This window comes from Cynocephalus volans, chromosome 17, assembly GCF_027409185.1.
Source record: "Cynocephalus volans isolate mCynVol1 chromosome 17, mCynVol1.pri, whole genome shotgun sequence".
Classification (NCBI taxonomy): domain Eukaryota; kingdom Metazoa; phylum Chordata; class Mammalia; order Dermoptera; family Cynocephalidae; genus Cynocephalus; species Cynocephalus volans.
In genome coordinates, this window is record NC_084476.1 from 24,350,517 (window position 1) to 24,365,808 (window position 15,292).

At 39.0% G+C, this 15,292-nt stretch overlaps 1 protein-coding gene across 2 annotated transcripts in view; it reads right to left on the reverse strand.

Annotated features, from left to right (window-relative positions):
* Positions 1–11,888, reverse strand: part of KIAA1958 (KIAA1958 ortholog) — a 138,753-nt gene extending 126,865 nt beyond the window's left edge. For both annotated transcript variants that reach the window (XM_063082285.1, XM_063082286.1), the window contains exon 1: positions 11,779–11,888. The gene's annotated coding sequence lies outside the window, so the exon portion shown is untranslated. The remainder of the gene's footprint in view (positions 1–11,778) is intronic.
* Positions 11,889–15,292: the final 3,404 nt, after the last annotated feature.

Below are 15,292 nucleotides of genomic sequence, written 5' to 3' on the forward strand. Positions count from 1 at the left end.
TTTTTTTTTCCTACTTGAACAATTTGTATAATAGAGATTTTGCATTTTGCCACAAGGTTCTACATGATCTGCCCTCCCCACCACCACCACCAATTACTTGTTCAACCTCTTCCCTGCTATTCTCCCCCTCCTTCACTGCAGCCCTTGACCTTGCTGTTCCAGGAACATATTCTGAATGAATATGTAATTCATTATACATATTTCAACTTTTCCAACTGGCCTTTTGTATTTGCTGTTCCCTTTGCCTCAAATACTCTTCCTCCAGATACGTACATGTCAAGCCTCCCCACTTATTTTAAGCCCTTACTCAAAAGTCACTTTCTCAGTGAGATCTTCCTTGGCAATCCTATCTAAAGTGTCAAGCACTCACGCTGAAATACTTCCTATCCCCCTTCTTGCTTTGTTTTTTTCGCCTTAGCACTTATGTCTTTTATGTTATTTTACTTATTTATCATGTTTATTTTCTATCTCCCCTACTAAAATTACAGTTCTATGAGGACAGATCCTTTGTCTTTATTGATTTTTCAGCATCTAAAATAGTACCCAACACGTGGCAAATGCCCAATAAATATTTGCTAGTTGAATAATCTCTTCAATCATTTTAAATGACTACATCCAATTCCATCCAGGATCTATCTAACAATTCTTCTACTGATGGACATATTGGTTATTACCAATCTTTCACTATCCTAAATAATGCTCTAATGTCAAGGTCAGCAAACTTTTTCTAGAGGGTCAGATAGTAAATATTTTCTGCTTTGCAAGGTCTCTATCACAACTACTCAACTCTGCCATCCTAGCACAAAAGCAGCCACAGACAACAAATGTTTTGGGTTCACAGCAGGCCAGATATAGACTGCTTAATTGAATGTTATTGTGCATGTATCTTTTTCTATCTTTTCAATTACTAGAATTACTAGATAAATTGGTATAAATATAGTATATTTATGGCTCTTGATACATTCTGTCAAATTGCTTTTCATATAATCATCATGGAAAATGGGACAACTGAAACACACACACTGCTGGTAGAAATATAAATTAATATGGCTACTTTGGAAAACTGGCAGTTTCTACTAAAGCTGAACATACATGCCCTAGAACTTTCAGAAAGGTGTGTTAGATACTGGACGGAACACAAGGGGTGCTGACAATAACCTGTTTATTGATCTGAGTGCTAGTCACATGTATTTAATTTGTAAAAATTAATCAACTATCACTCTGCTATGTTCATTTTTTATAAGTATATTATACTTCAAAGTTTTAAAGAGAAAAAAAGAATACTATACTGCCATCAGTAATCCATATGAGAATAACTTCCTCCCCTCATCCTTTCACCTCACCAGCAATAGGAATTACCTCATTTTATATTCTGCTGATTTGATAGTTTTTTAAGAAGTTTCTGGTCTGGCAGGTTAGCTCAGCTGGTTAGAACATGGTATTATAACACCAAGGTCAAAGGTTCGGATCTCTGTACCAGCCACCCACACACAAAAAAAAAAGTTTCCAGATTTTACCACAGTATTTTGTGTTTAATTACCAGGGAGGCTGAACATTTCTCTTCTATAAATTTTTCTGAATTTTATCTATTCTTCATTGGAGTTTTATTATTTCTTTGTAAATCATGAAAACAATACAATGTCGTAAAGACATCAACTCTTTGTCTACCATATTGCTGCAAATATTTTCCCCGTTCAAATATTTCCACCATTCCCTCCTTTTTAATTTTTTTTGAACTAAGTTTAAATTTTCATGTAGCCAAACTGACCTTTTTATCAGTGTACCTCTTTCTCCAAAACATTATACAGAACTGCATTCTCTCATTTTCAACAAAAATATTGCTTATTACATAAAGTGTAAGTATACACTTAGTCTCAGGTCAATAGTATACCCTTAGATGATTAAATAAAATATCTATTTGGATGATTAACAGGAAAGCATCAACTAAAAAGATATTAAGACAAATAAATAGGATAATTTTGGCACCAAAAGTAATTTTTAGTAGGAAAAATCCTCAACTTCTGAGGCAATCATTTCATTAATGGAAAGTGCAGATTTTATACCTTATTAGTGCATAAACCATATCGCTAGAGAAATGTACACAGAAAAAACAATCTGTGGTTAAACTTTTGTCTGCCAGAAAGAAGCCAGCCAGTTGGCCAAAAAACAATTTAAGAATATATACATACCAAGAAGATATTCATGTTCCAAATATATTCATAAGCAAAATATATTCACGGATGAATACTATTTATAAGAGTATATACTTTTTATTGAATATATTCATATTTATTCACTATATTCAAAAGGAAAATATTTATAAGACCATACCATTATATGACCCTTAGCTTTCAAAAGCAGAACATTCCTTAAAATGCTGCTCTGAAGGTAGAACGGGAATATCTTCAGCTAAAATTTCACAGAAATCTTCAAAGTCAGTTTAAATGAGATTTGGGGAAATCAGCAAATTTGATGGATTTGTCAGGTGGGTGGCTTGATCCTTCCTTGAATAAGATATGGAAAACTGACCTGAAGTTGAAAAACTTCAGAGCTGAAAAGCTTAAGTGAATTTTCCAGGGAAGGGGAAAAAATGTTGAAAATTTCTCTATTATCTGCTTGGGTCCATCCAGATGCCAGAAAATGATTCTTTTGGCAGATTTCCAAAAGCAACTGAACTGCCACTTGTACTTAAATTAAACTATATTTAAGGAATATTGTCAATAAAAATTATTACAATCTTAAGTTTTGTCCAGGAGATAAATTTTAGTTTCATGGGAAATGCACTAATGTAGAGCTCCTTGCTTTCTGAAAATGCCAGACAGACAAAGTGAATTACTGAACCAGAACCGTCATGGAAAGGTTAATAACCTGAGTAATTTAGAAAAGAATTAAACTCCCTACAACAAATATGTATTGGCCTGTCACTATATTAGAAATCAGATAAATTTAAAAAGCTGTTAATGATCGGATTACTGCATATTTTACCCTTTCTTACCTAATCAGATATTTGTCTCCTTTGACCATAGGGAAAAAAAGTTTCACGAGATAACAACAACAACAACAAAAAATAAAACTTAAAAATGAATCAAGAACTTCTAAGCAAGCAAGATTGTGAATTAAGCAAGACGGTGGCAGAGGCTGAGTTTTGGACTCTCCTCAAATCTAATCATACAAACAGATGGAGCAAGAAATAGACCCAAACAAATGTTCAACTGATTTTTTACAAGGATGCAGAAGCAATTCAATGAAGGAAGGATAGCCTTTTCAACAATGGTGCTGCAGCAACTGAACATCCATAGGTAATAAATGAACTTCAACCTAAACCCCACACCTTACATAAAAATTAACACAAAATGGATGACAGACTTAATTGCAAAATGTAAAACTATAAAACTTTTAGAAAACAATATAGGAGAAAATCTCTGGGATCTGTGGCTGGGCAAAGAGTTCCTAGACATGATACCAAAAGCACAAACACAAAAGGAAAAACTGGTAAAATTAAAATTTAAATCTTTTGCTTCATGAAAGCCTACCTGAAGAGGATGAAAAGACAAGCTAAAGACTGGATATTAGCAAAGCACATTTCCGACAAAGGACTAGCATCTAAAATATATAAAGTACCAAGGTGAAGGGTTCGGATCCCTGTACCAGCCAACTGCAAAATATATATATACAAACACATATATAACATAACAAAACATCAATATGTTTTATATATATAATTCTTAAAACTTAACAGTTAGAAAAAAAAAATCCAATTAGAAAATGAACAAAAGGTGTGAAGAGACACTTCATGAAAGAGGATATACAAATGCCAAACAAGCACATGAAAAAAATATTCAACATTAGCTATTAAGGAAATGCAATTAAAACTCATTACATATCTGCTAGGATGGCTGAAATTAAAAATAGCAACAACACCAAATACTGGCAATGATGTGCAGAAACTGGATCATGCATACATTGCTGGTGGAATATAAAATGGCTCAGTCACTCTGGAAAAGTCTGGCGGTTACTTAAAAAACTAAACATGCAATTACTATATAATCTAGCAATTAATACTCCTGGGTATGAATCTCAGAGATATGAAAACTTATGTTCATGCCAAAACCTATACATAAATATTCATAACAGCTATATTTGTAATAGTCAAGAACTAAAATGAGCTCAGATGTTCTTAAACATATTAATGGTTTAACAAACTATGGCACACCCATGGACTCAGTGATAAAAAGAAACAAACTATTGATACATGCAATAGCCTGGATAAATCTCCAGAGAATTATGCTGAGCAGAAAAAGGCAATCCCAAAAGGTTACATACTGTCCAACCCCATTTACATAACATTTTTAAATAATAAAATTTCAGAAATGGAGGACCAATTGACTAATGGTTGTCAGGGGTTAGAAATGGGGTGGGAGGGTGGAGGTACTGGTAGAAACAGAAACCTAAACAGGTGATAAAACTGTATTGAATCTAGTGTGCACACACATGCGCACACACACAAACAAGTACCAGTGATAAAGGATACCATGCAAAGTACATTGAAGGACTAAAGGATAAAAAGGAAAAAATACAAAAATAAAACAAATATAAAAAATAAGATAAAAAGAATTTGAAGAAAGGAATAGATGTAAAAGACAAGCAAAGGGACTGGCCCATGGCTCACTTGGGAGAGTGTGGTGCTGATAACACCAAGGCCAAGGGTTCAGATCCCTATATAGGGATGACCGATAGGGGTGGCCGGTTAGCTCAATTAGGAGAGCGTGGTGCTGACAACACCAAGTCAAGGGTAAAGATCCCCTTACCAGTCATCTTTATTAAAAAAAAAAAAGACAAGCAAAGAAGGCCCAACATATACGTAACAAAAGACTAAGAAACAAAATGAAAATGATGTAATAGAATACTAAAAAACTATAATTGATGAAAATATTTATGAAAAAAATATTTGAGCCTATATAATAAAAAACACATTGTGTATAAGGGATAATTATCAGAGAGCAGTCAACACTTAGACATATTCTAGTAACATTATTGGCTTTAAAGATGAAGAAAAAAGTCCTTTGGGCATCTAGGCAAAAAGACAGAGTTACTATAAAAGAGAAAATCGTTCTGGTATTAGAGTTTGGCAACAACACATTTTACCAGAATACAAAAGAGTAGGACTTAGCAAACTATGGTTCATGGACCAAATCCAGCCAGCTGCCTGGTTCTGTAAATAACGCTTTATTGGAACACAGCCATGCTGGTTCATTCACATACTATCTATGGCTGCTTTTGCAAAGAAGTGAAATAATTCTGACAGAGACTTAGGACCCGCCAAACCTAAAATAATTACTATTTGGCCTTTTACAGAAAAGGCTGACTCCTGCAACAAAGTAACATTTTTTAAGATACTTGAGGAAAGAAAATGTGAGTCAAGTAAAAGAATTTTCATTCAGCCAAACTGGCCCACAAGTATTAAGGCCACATATATATAAGTGTTAAATCTTGGACCGGCCCATGGCTCACTCGGGAGAGTGCAGTGCTGATAACACCAAGGGCATGGGTTCAGATCATATATAGGGATGGCCGGTTAGCTCACTGGCTGAGCGTGGTGCTGACAACACCAAACCAAGGGTTAAGATCCCCTTACTCATCATCTTTAAAAACAAAACAAAAAAAAAAGTGTTAAATCTGAAAGACAGGATATTTTTAGCTATTTATAACGATTCAATGAACTTCAGAATACTAAATGATGATTGCAGAAGCCTTATTATAAAGACTTATACTGCACATTGAATAAATTTAACTGTGGAACTAAGACGGATACAAAGGTAATGGTAGTATGTGATTCATATGGGGCAGGCAGACAGAATTGAGAAATCTTGGGGAGTAAGAATTAACTGATCTAGAGGCTTAATTATGTATGGAAGATGGAACTGAGAATTAGGGAAGAGTCACGGATAACTACTAAATTTCCGGTATGGGAAAATGGATGGAAGATGATACCACTCACTGAGCTACGCAATACAAGAGAAGACATGGATTTGAAGATGAAAATAAAAACTCAAGTTTGGGGTGCTGAATGTGAAATGCTTACAGAATATCAAGTGAATATATCCAGTTGGTAGTTGGACACAAAGATCTGGAGTTCAGGGGAGAGGCCCTGATCGATATTAGATTCAGGAGTCATCAGCCAAGGAATGTGTGACATGACTGGGATGGTGTATAACTAACCGTAAAAGTACAAGACCAATTCCTGAAAAAGGGCACCAGTAGATATGTGTCCTCACAATGGACAACAACAGCATTAGCACTTCCACTGAATTTGGTCATACCGATATTCCAAACCAATTGGTAAGAATTTTCCACTTTAAACGATTCAAAATAAAGCATTTAAAAGTAATGAATGTGAAGAGCGAATATAAAGCCTTTAACTACCTACTTTAGTTATTTTAAATGACATACATACACACTTGAACACACTGCTCTGTATTTGGCTTGGTACTCCAGTGACAAACTGCCAACAGAGTAAAACAAAACATAAAAGATGAAACCACATATCATGTGTGAAAATGACACATATGAAGTATGTACATATGCATGAAAGTCAATAGGTGGAGGGACAGACTGTGTTATAGGCTGAACTGTGTCCCCCTGAAACTCATCCGTTCAAGTCCTAACCCCTGGTACAGCAGAATGTAACTTATAATTGGAGGTAAGGTCTTTAATAGAGGTAATTAAAGTGAAATGAAGTCATATGGGTGGGCCCTATTCCAATATGACTGATGTCCTTACGACAAGAGGATATTAGGACACAGGCACAGAGGGAAGACCACATGCAGACAACTGAGAAAAACAGCCACCTACAAGCCAGAGAGAGAGGCCTTAGAAGAACACAACCCTCCCGACAACTTGATCTTATACTTCTAGCCTCCAGAACTGTCAGAAAATAAAATGTTGCTTAAGCCACCCAGTCTGTGATTCTTCGTTATGGCAACCCTAGCAAACTAATATAGGCTGGGAGAAATTAAAGAGCCTAGATGGGTAAGAATTGACAAATATTGTTAACTCTGTCCCAGAAATATGAAGCCCCATAACAGAAAAGTAAATCTTTTGACATGTGATGATTAAGCCTTAAATAATGCAATGATAAAATTTTAAAGTAATAATAACAATAAATATTTACAAGGGAAAATATTTGTAAGAAGAAACTGAAGGGACACAATATTTCCAATTAGAAAAGGACAGAAAAAGTTAAAAGTGTCAGTTTTGAACAACCAATCAAAAAAGAATCCAACCAAGATGTGTCCTATGACTGAAATGAAAGTTAACCAAAAGGTAAATGAATAATTCAAAAACAATCCAGCAAGGCAAGGGAAAGGAATGGAGACAACTTTAGATAATACTCTGGAATTAAAATGAGTTGTGTGTGTGATTTTTAATGTTTTAGCTAACAGAATCTTGATGATTAACAAACAAAAAAAACATTTTCAGACATCAAGTGAAAAGATATTTGCAATGGATTTTTAATGAAATTCTGGTTCTTTGCAGGTTTGTTTGTTTTTTTAAGCGAACAAACAGGTAATAGTTACTAGCAATTCCATACACCTTACTTTTTGCCCTGCATCCAGAGCTGCAGAGGTCATAGATTTCAAAAGGAGGGCAAGGTGGACGGAAAACTATTCTCTAACTTGCAGCTACCAAGGGGGAGATCTGTTCCCTGGTGCTAGGACAAAGTTCAGGCAGATCAGAAGGAAAAAACTTAAGAGTAAAAATGCATCATTTATACCAAGATTTTTAATGTTTTTAAAAGTTTCTTAAATGTTTTAATATGTCTTAAAGTTCTCTGAAGTTACATTTCACATGAAGTTGTACAATTTTTCTTTTAAGACATGTATGTCACTTCCCTTTCAGTACAATAACATTACTGATGTTTGCTTTCTATATTATTTGCAAGTGTGATAACATGTTTCTGAAACAGATCCTCTTTGTCACTAGAGCCATTAGCATTATCAGTGTGGAACAGTGAAAAAGCTCTCCAATTGCTTAAGAATAAGACTTTACAAAACAAACTGGAATACTGCTGCATAATTTGCCTTTCTCCAGAAAAGCCTATTAAATTTCATTGGCATTGGATACAAAATAAAATTCAAAAATTTACATTTTCAGTATTTTTGGTTTCTTGACCTTTATTTGAATTTGAGACTAAGCTTTACCAAACAACAGAATTTACACAGTAACTAGCCAACCACAGCCCTCATTATGGAATCTATGCGGTGCATTTGTTACCTAGGAAACGGACCAGAGCACAGGCAGAGTGCAATTTCAGTCTAGCAAAAGAATTCTCCAATCATGCTGATAAATAAAGTCCATAAATCAACTAATCAGAAGCAAAGTCAAGAAGTATCACGTAAGAGTTAAGCTCTATGGAAACTTTTTTTTAAAAGAGAAAAAGAAACCTGTAGGGCTTCTTCAGGCAACTATGTAGAGCTCTTAAGTAAATATTATGAGCAGGTTTCTTTACAAACACAAACTGTCAGAAAATAAACTGTTCAAAATAAATGGCTTCTCTCCAATCTTCAGCTTCTCTATTTTTGACAGTGTTTAAGAGAAAAAGCTTCTTTAGAGCCAGACTTATACATCTGGTACCAGAACAGTAATCCAAGAATGAATTCTGCATTTTCAGCAAGCAGCATGGGTTTGTGATGTTCCTAAACGATGCAGGATAAAGGCAGAAATGAGAGGTCACTATCCACACCTGTCACAGTCTCACACCTGCCTCCCCACCAGGCTACAAAAAACTGCATGAAAAAGGAAGACTTGAAAGTCACAGATCTATTATAAAGAATAAAATGGTTACTTTTCAGCCTTCCAGTTGATTACTACTAATGATGATACTAGTCATTTGAAGGTTCTAATTAACATAAAGTGGCCATTTTAAGTTTCCTTTCATGATACCACATTAATAACTAACACACAGGAAAATGCTAGAAAAGTCCGTAGATTTTTAAAGCCTATCAAATTTAACTGAGGACATCTAAGAGTTGTTTTAAAAAAAAAAAAGAAACTGGTAAATGTCAGCTATATTTAAACATCCAATTTTATACAAATTCAAATTTTCTGGAAGTAGCATTTATTTGTCATAATACAAAAAGCAACAGAAAAAAATTTCAACAATAAAAAACAATTTATATGCCTTCTTGAACACAAACTTACCAGAAGGGAAATCAGTTGAAAACATGTAAGGTTCTCTGGAATGCTTGTCATTACAATAAAATATTAATTATACAAAAAGCAGAAAATTAGTATCTACATATCAGCGAAAACAAAACAAAGCAAAAAACCAAAAAAAAAAAAAAACCAAAAACACCCTAGGGTGGTATCTTTTAGCCAGCCCACATAAAGACACTACACTGAAGATCTGAGAAAATTGCTAAGCACAACTACAACTTTGCCAAAGCAATTCTCAATACAGGCCACAACATTAGCGTTTAGTTTACACAATGCCTCTTTGTTAAATCTTATCACTACCACTACAACTGTCAGCCTTGTAAATACATAAACAAGCAATTCAACTTATTAGTTTATCTTTTTCAATGCTCCAAAGAGCTGATGAAGAGTATGTGTATCTAAGACCTGAAATTCTGAGTGGTCTAAAATTCCATTCCACAATTCATGAGAAGCCAGACGAAATTTCAATACCTCTCCTCTTTGAGCTATTCTTAATGGAAAAAGAAGAGGAACACTGGTCAAAGGCCTACCAGAGCCACACACTGAGCTCTGTGCCTTCGTGCAGAGTTTAAATTCATCCACCTAATCTAGACAGGAAGTCAAAGCAGGAACTAATAAAATTTGATCAACTCAAAAGGGTTGGTTTGATCATTGTTAGATGTAGCCTCTTCTAGGTTTTAAGTGAGCATGAATGTACACTCCAGGCATTTATAAAATTAGGCATGCAACAACACTAATCTGTTAATGTAACTGGGGCAAGAAACTAGGATAAATTTTTCTCCTAGAAAAAGACCACTATTTTAAGCATACTAAACTGTCACTTTTTATCATGACAAAAGTCTGTTTGCCTAGTTAAAAATGCTTTAAATTGTATTATTGTTTTCTGATTAGTTTCTACATCTTCCTTGATGGACATTTAAATATTTTTCCACCATAATGTTTTACCTTCAACTTCAGATGATGTTTTGTTTGTTTTTAAGAAAGCCTCTATTTTCTACATATGGCTTTACATAAAATTGTCGGTGTGCCCCCCAAAACTGCTTTTTTTAAAAATCTCCTTGGATTGCTATTAAACCACCAAAGGGAAAGACTCCTTAGTAACTGCCAGATTTAAGTTTGTCAGTACAGATTCTTACACAGCAGGCAAAAAAAGTGTGTCCAGAAGTGAGCAGCAGACTGAGATTAATACAAAGATATAAACCCATACCTGCATTAAAAAATCTGAATCTGTAAAATTAACTTTCTGGGTGCTTTTTCAACCTCATTGATTATCTGAATATATACAAATACATAGCAACTGTTCATGAAGAAGCTTAGCCAGCTAATACTGTACTTTTCAAAATACTGTATCCAACATACAACCCAACTGTTGGGTTATATACACAGAATACGTAAATATAGAGAATAAAATAGGAAAAGCACAATCATAGGGGGGGAAATCAATTCTAATCTTCATGGGGGGGGGTCAGTTCTAACATTCATGTTCTTCTCATTCGTGTGAAAGATCTCATATCCTAAACCAGCAAATATAAAGGTTTTAGCCTGAACGGAAAGCTAGATGATTGTTTACTGCACTCCAATTTAACCCCCACCATGTCACTACCTGACTCCCCGGTTAACTGTTTATTAAATAGGTAGAAGATTCGGTCACGCTAACCCTAACGGGACTGGGAAAAAACAAAACTTTCTCCAAAACTTAATTTAAAAAAAAAACAAACATATAATTGTAAAAAACACAGCCATGTTTATTTTATTTTCCTTTATGTCCCTATCTAACCTTAAAAAAAAAAAAAGAAAGAAAGAAAGAAAACTACCAGAAAACCAAAAACACTTTTTGATTTTTGGTTTGATGTCGGTCAGCCCACCCTCCTCTCCCCAGGGGACATTTCTCGATATTTTTGATAACAAACACCAACCCCTGTGCGCAGCCTCAGATGGAGGTGGGGGCGGAAGAGCCTTTCGGAGAAAGCCCTCCTCCGTTAGAAACAATAAATAAGGGAGCGAAGCGATGCACGTTCTTCCACACACGCCCCAAACGCAGCTCCGGGTGCCTCCCGAGGAGGGAAGCAAGTCGGGCAAAGCCCTGAACCACCTCTCTCTCCAGAACCGCCTCAAGACTTGGAAACTAAGAGAGCAGATCTTCTCTCCCTCCTTCCCGCCCTCCTGTCCACCTCCAACAGCGCCAAGCGCAGGAGCGGGCGAGCCAGACCCACGCCGCGCGCCCGCCTCGGCCCCGGGAGATGCTGCCGGCGGGCCGGCCCCGGGGAGCCGGAGCCAGCCCGCCGCCACCGCCACCGCCACCCTCTCGGCCGCCGGGCGTCTCCGCCCCTCACACCCCCGAGCCCGTCGCCGCCGACGTCCGGCCGCCCGGGTCTCTTGCCCTCGCTCCGGCCTCGCTCCCCCCTGAGGAGACAAAAGGACGGTTCAGCCGGGGTACGGCGCGGCGGCCGAGGGGGAGGCGGAGCAGACCCCGGCGCGGCCGCCCCCCACACAAAGGGGCTCCCGGCTCGGGTCGCAGCGTCGGCGCGCTCGTCCCCGCTCCGCGCGCGGGCTCTCACCCACCTGCAGGTGTCTGTGCGTCTGTCCATAGGAACGCGGGCGGCGGGGTGGCCTGCGGGAGCCGGGCAACCCGGGCGGGACGGAGGGGAGAGAGGGCGGGAGGAGAGCGGCCGGAGGGCCGGGCACCGAAGGCAAGCGGAGCGGGGACGGCGCCCGGCGGGCGGCGGGCGGAGGCGCGGCGCGGGGGGCGGGGGCGCCAGCCTGGCTCGGCCGACCGGCGCGCGCCGCTCCGTGCGCCCCGGGCTCCGCGCGCCCGGCTCGGAGCGCGGGGGGCGGGGCGCGGGCGGGGCCGGCGAGCGGGGCGGGGGTTCGGACCCCGGCTCCAGCCGGCACCGGAAACGCGCCGTGGTCGGCGAGACCCACAGGAAGTGTGTAACGACACCTCCTACGGCACGCACCGAACTCGCAGTCGTCGCTGCCCGGAGGAGGTGTGGACCGACCCTCCCACTACACACACGCATCGGCCGGCGCGCTGGCCTGGGAGCTTCGGAACGAGCCGCCCTCCGCGCGCACGGACTCAGTCCCCTCTCCCGCGACAGGTGTGGGACCCACGGTCCCCGCTCAATTTCGAGGTGTGCAGCACCGCCTCCTGTCACACGTCCCGGGCCCGCGGTCCCCGCTGCCCCTCGAAGATCCGTGCAGGTCCACCTTAACGCGAGGAGCAGACAGAACCTGCTCAGTTCGTGAGGTGTGTGACACCTGTTATAACGCACTGAGGAGAGTCACCTCTGCGCCCAGGAATGTGCAAGAACACCTCCAACCAACATACAACAGTATACAGCCCACAGTCACCGCTGTCCCGTGGAGGTGCCTCACAGCCAACTGCAACACACATATGCACACACGCATCCCACCGAGGGAGCGAGGCTGCTTAGTAACACCTGAAACACACTAAGACCAGGTCCTCCAGCACACCAGGGACACAAGAACACCATCTACAGGCTTAGCATGACAGAGGTGAGGCTGGACATGCTGCATGCTACCAGGCGTCCTCCACCTTTATTATACCTAACGAACTCTTTCACAGCACTTACCATGTGCCCAGTGTTCCACTACCTACTGGGTGTTAACTCATTTAACCCTAAGAACTCTATGAAGTGGGTGCTATTAGCATTGCCATTTTATGGATAAGGAAACTGAGGCACAGAGAAATGAAGAAATCTATTCAAGATCACATAGATAGTAGCTGGAGGAGCCCAGATTCATCCCAGGCAGTCTGGCTCCAAAGTCCTATACTCTTAACCTTCCTTTCTACCTACAGCGCTGAGCAAAACAATAATAATGGTAATGAGTAACATTTAGAGCATTATGTGGTGCCCACATCTTGACTTCACCCCACCTGTGGCAGGAAAACCTTAGTCACTCCTACCTTTGAGATAGGTGAGGGGAGAGGATATGACAGACAGAGAAAACTTCTGAACAAAGGAGAAAGGATCCAGGGTCATCCAAAACCCAGGCAGCTAACTTCCATTGCCACATCAGGCACGTTCTCTCTTGTGTCGTAGCCTCCACCCCTCTCAATCTCCAGAGCTGGTTCAGATTGATATTCCTAACATCTTCTGTCAATACTCTTCCTGGCCTAGGCTGAATTTTAAAAATCTGTGTAAACATTTTTGGCATAATAATGTCTGTAAAAATAAAACAGAAACAAAACACTTCACATAGTTGGTTGCTGCATATTCCAAAGACGCAATCCTGCGGAGAAATTGGAACTCTTGTGCACTGCTGATAAGAATGTAAGATTGTGCAGCCACTATGCAGAACAGGATGGAGATTCCTCAAAAAACTTCGAAAATAGAATTATCAGATGATCCAGCAATCCCACTTCTGGGTGTATATCCAGAAGAATTGAAAGAAGGATCTCAGAGATATCTGCACCCCAAAGTTCATCACAGCATTATTCACAGTAGCCAAGAGGTGGAAGCACCCAAATGTCTATCAACAAATGAACAAAAGAAAATGTGGTATATACATTCAATGGAATATCATTCAACCTTAGATAATAAGGAAATCCTGTCACAGGCTACAGCATGGATGAAGCTTAAAGACATGCTGAATGAAATAAGCCAGTTACAAAAGGACAAATACTATATGATTCCACTTATATGAGATATCTAGAGTAGTCAAAATTATGGAAACAAGGTAGAGTAGTGATCGCTAGGAGCTGGGGGGAGAGGGAAATGAGTCAGTGTTCAATCCGTATAGTTTCAGTTTTGCAAGATAAAAAAGTTCTGTAGATCTGTTACACAACAGTGTAAACACCACAACAGTTAACACCACTGAACTGTACACTTAAAAGTGGTTAAGAGGGTAAATTTTATATTGTGTGGTTTTTACCATGATTAATTTTTTTAAAGATGCAATCCCATTTGTTTAAAGGATATTTTCATCATGAATTTTTTACATGATGCAGGATTCCAGCTATCATGGGGTGCCTTGTTGAACAAACTAAATTCTCCCACTGAGAAATATAAAAGCTTGGGGGGTTTTTTTTGTTTGTTTGTTTGTTTGTTTTAAAGGCTGTTTAAAGCTATTGGAGCGCAACCTAGTTAGCCAAGGCTTGAGAATCCAAGAGCCCAGGAAGGAGAGAAATACACTGAAATAAATCCTACATTACCAGCCGCTTTTCCATTTTGAGTTATTGATTTGTCTAGGAACAGAGAAGGCAAACAGAAAGAAGCATCCTAGAGCTGACAGTCTCATTGGGCTGGAGATACAACATTTGGAGGTCAAGTCTATTAAGGCAGTTAGGATTTGAGAGTCCACGATCCCAGAGAAAACAATCACAATCAAAAGTCAATCACTCTACATGTCATTTCCCCTTAAAGCTTTTGCTGATTCCTAACCCATACAAGCAAGAGCAAAAAGCCAAGAAACCAAACAGAAAGCAACTGCCAAGAGAAAAAAAAAATTAAGCAAAAATCTTCGGCTGTTTCATGGTGCTGGAAAGAATTAACTAGGAATAAGAGGCCCTGGTAAACACCCCAGGCTTGCAGTTGAAACCCTTTAAGTAAAACCTGGGAGTAAAAGCAAATCAGAAATAGCCCCAGTAATGCTTAAAACACAGCCTTGAACTATCTCAGTCCCTGGTTGGTTCAAGATGATCTTCCCATGTTTTATCTGCCTGCCAAAAAATAAAATAAAATCTTCTCTGGTGAAAGAGACTTTATAATTTTTCATACATAATGTCTGGCAATTCATCAATAATTACCCAGTGTGCCAAGAAAAAAGACTAAACAAAAACTAAGAGAAAAAAAAAAAAAAGTAGAAACAGATGCACACATGATCCAGATATTGTAGTTATTAGAAACAACCTTTAGAATAGTTACAATTAATATATTCAAGAACGTAAATAACAGAAAATTTCACTAGAGAACTAGGTCTTTTAAAAAGAATCAAATAGAGCTATCTATCAGGGAACTGTAAATCAGAACCATGATAGGATACCACTGCACATCCACTAAGATGCTTATAATAAAAAAGACAATAACAAGGGTTGGTGAGGATGTGGAGAATC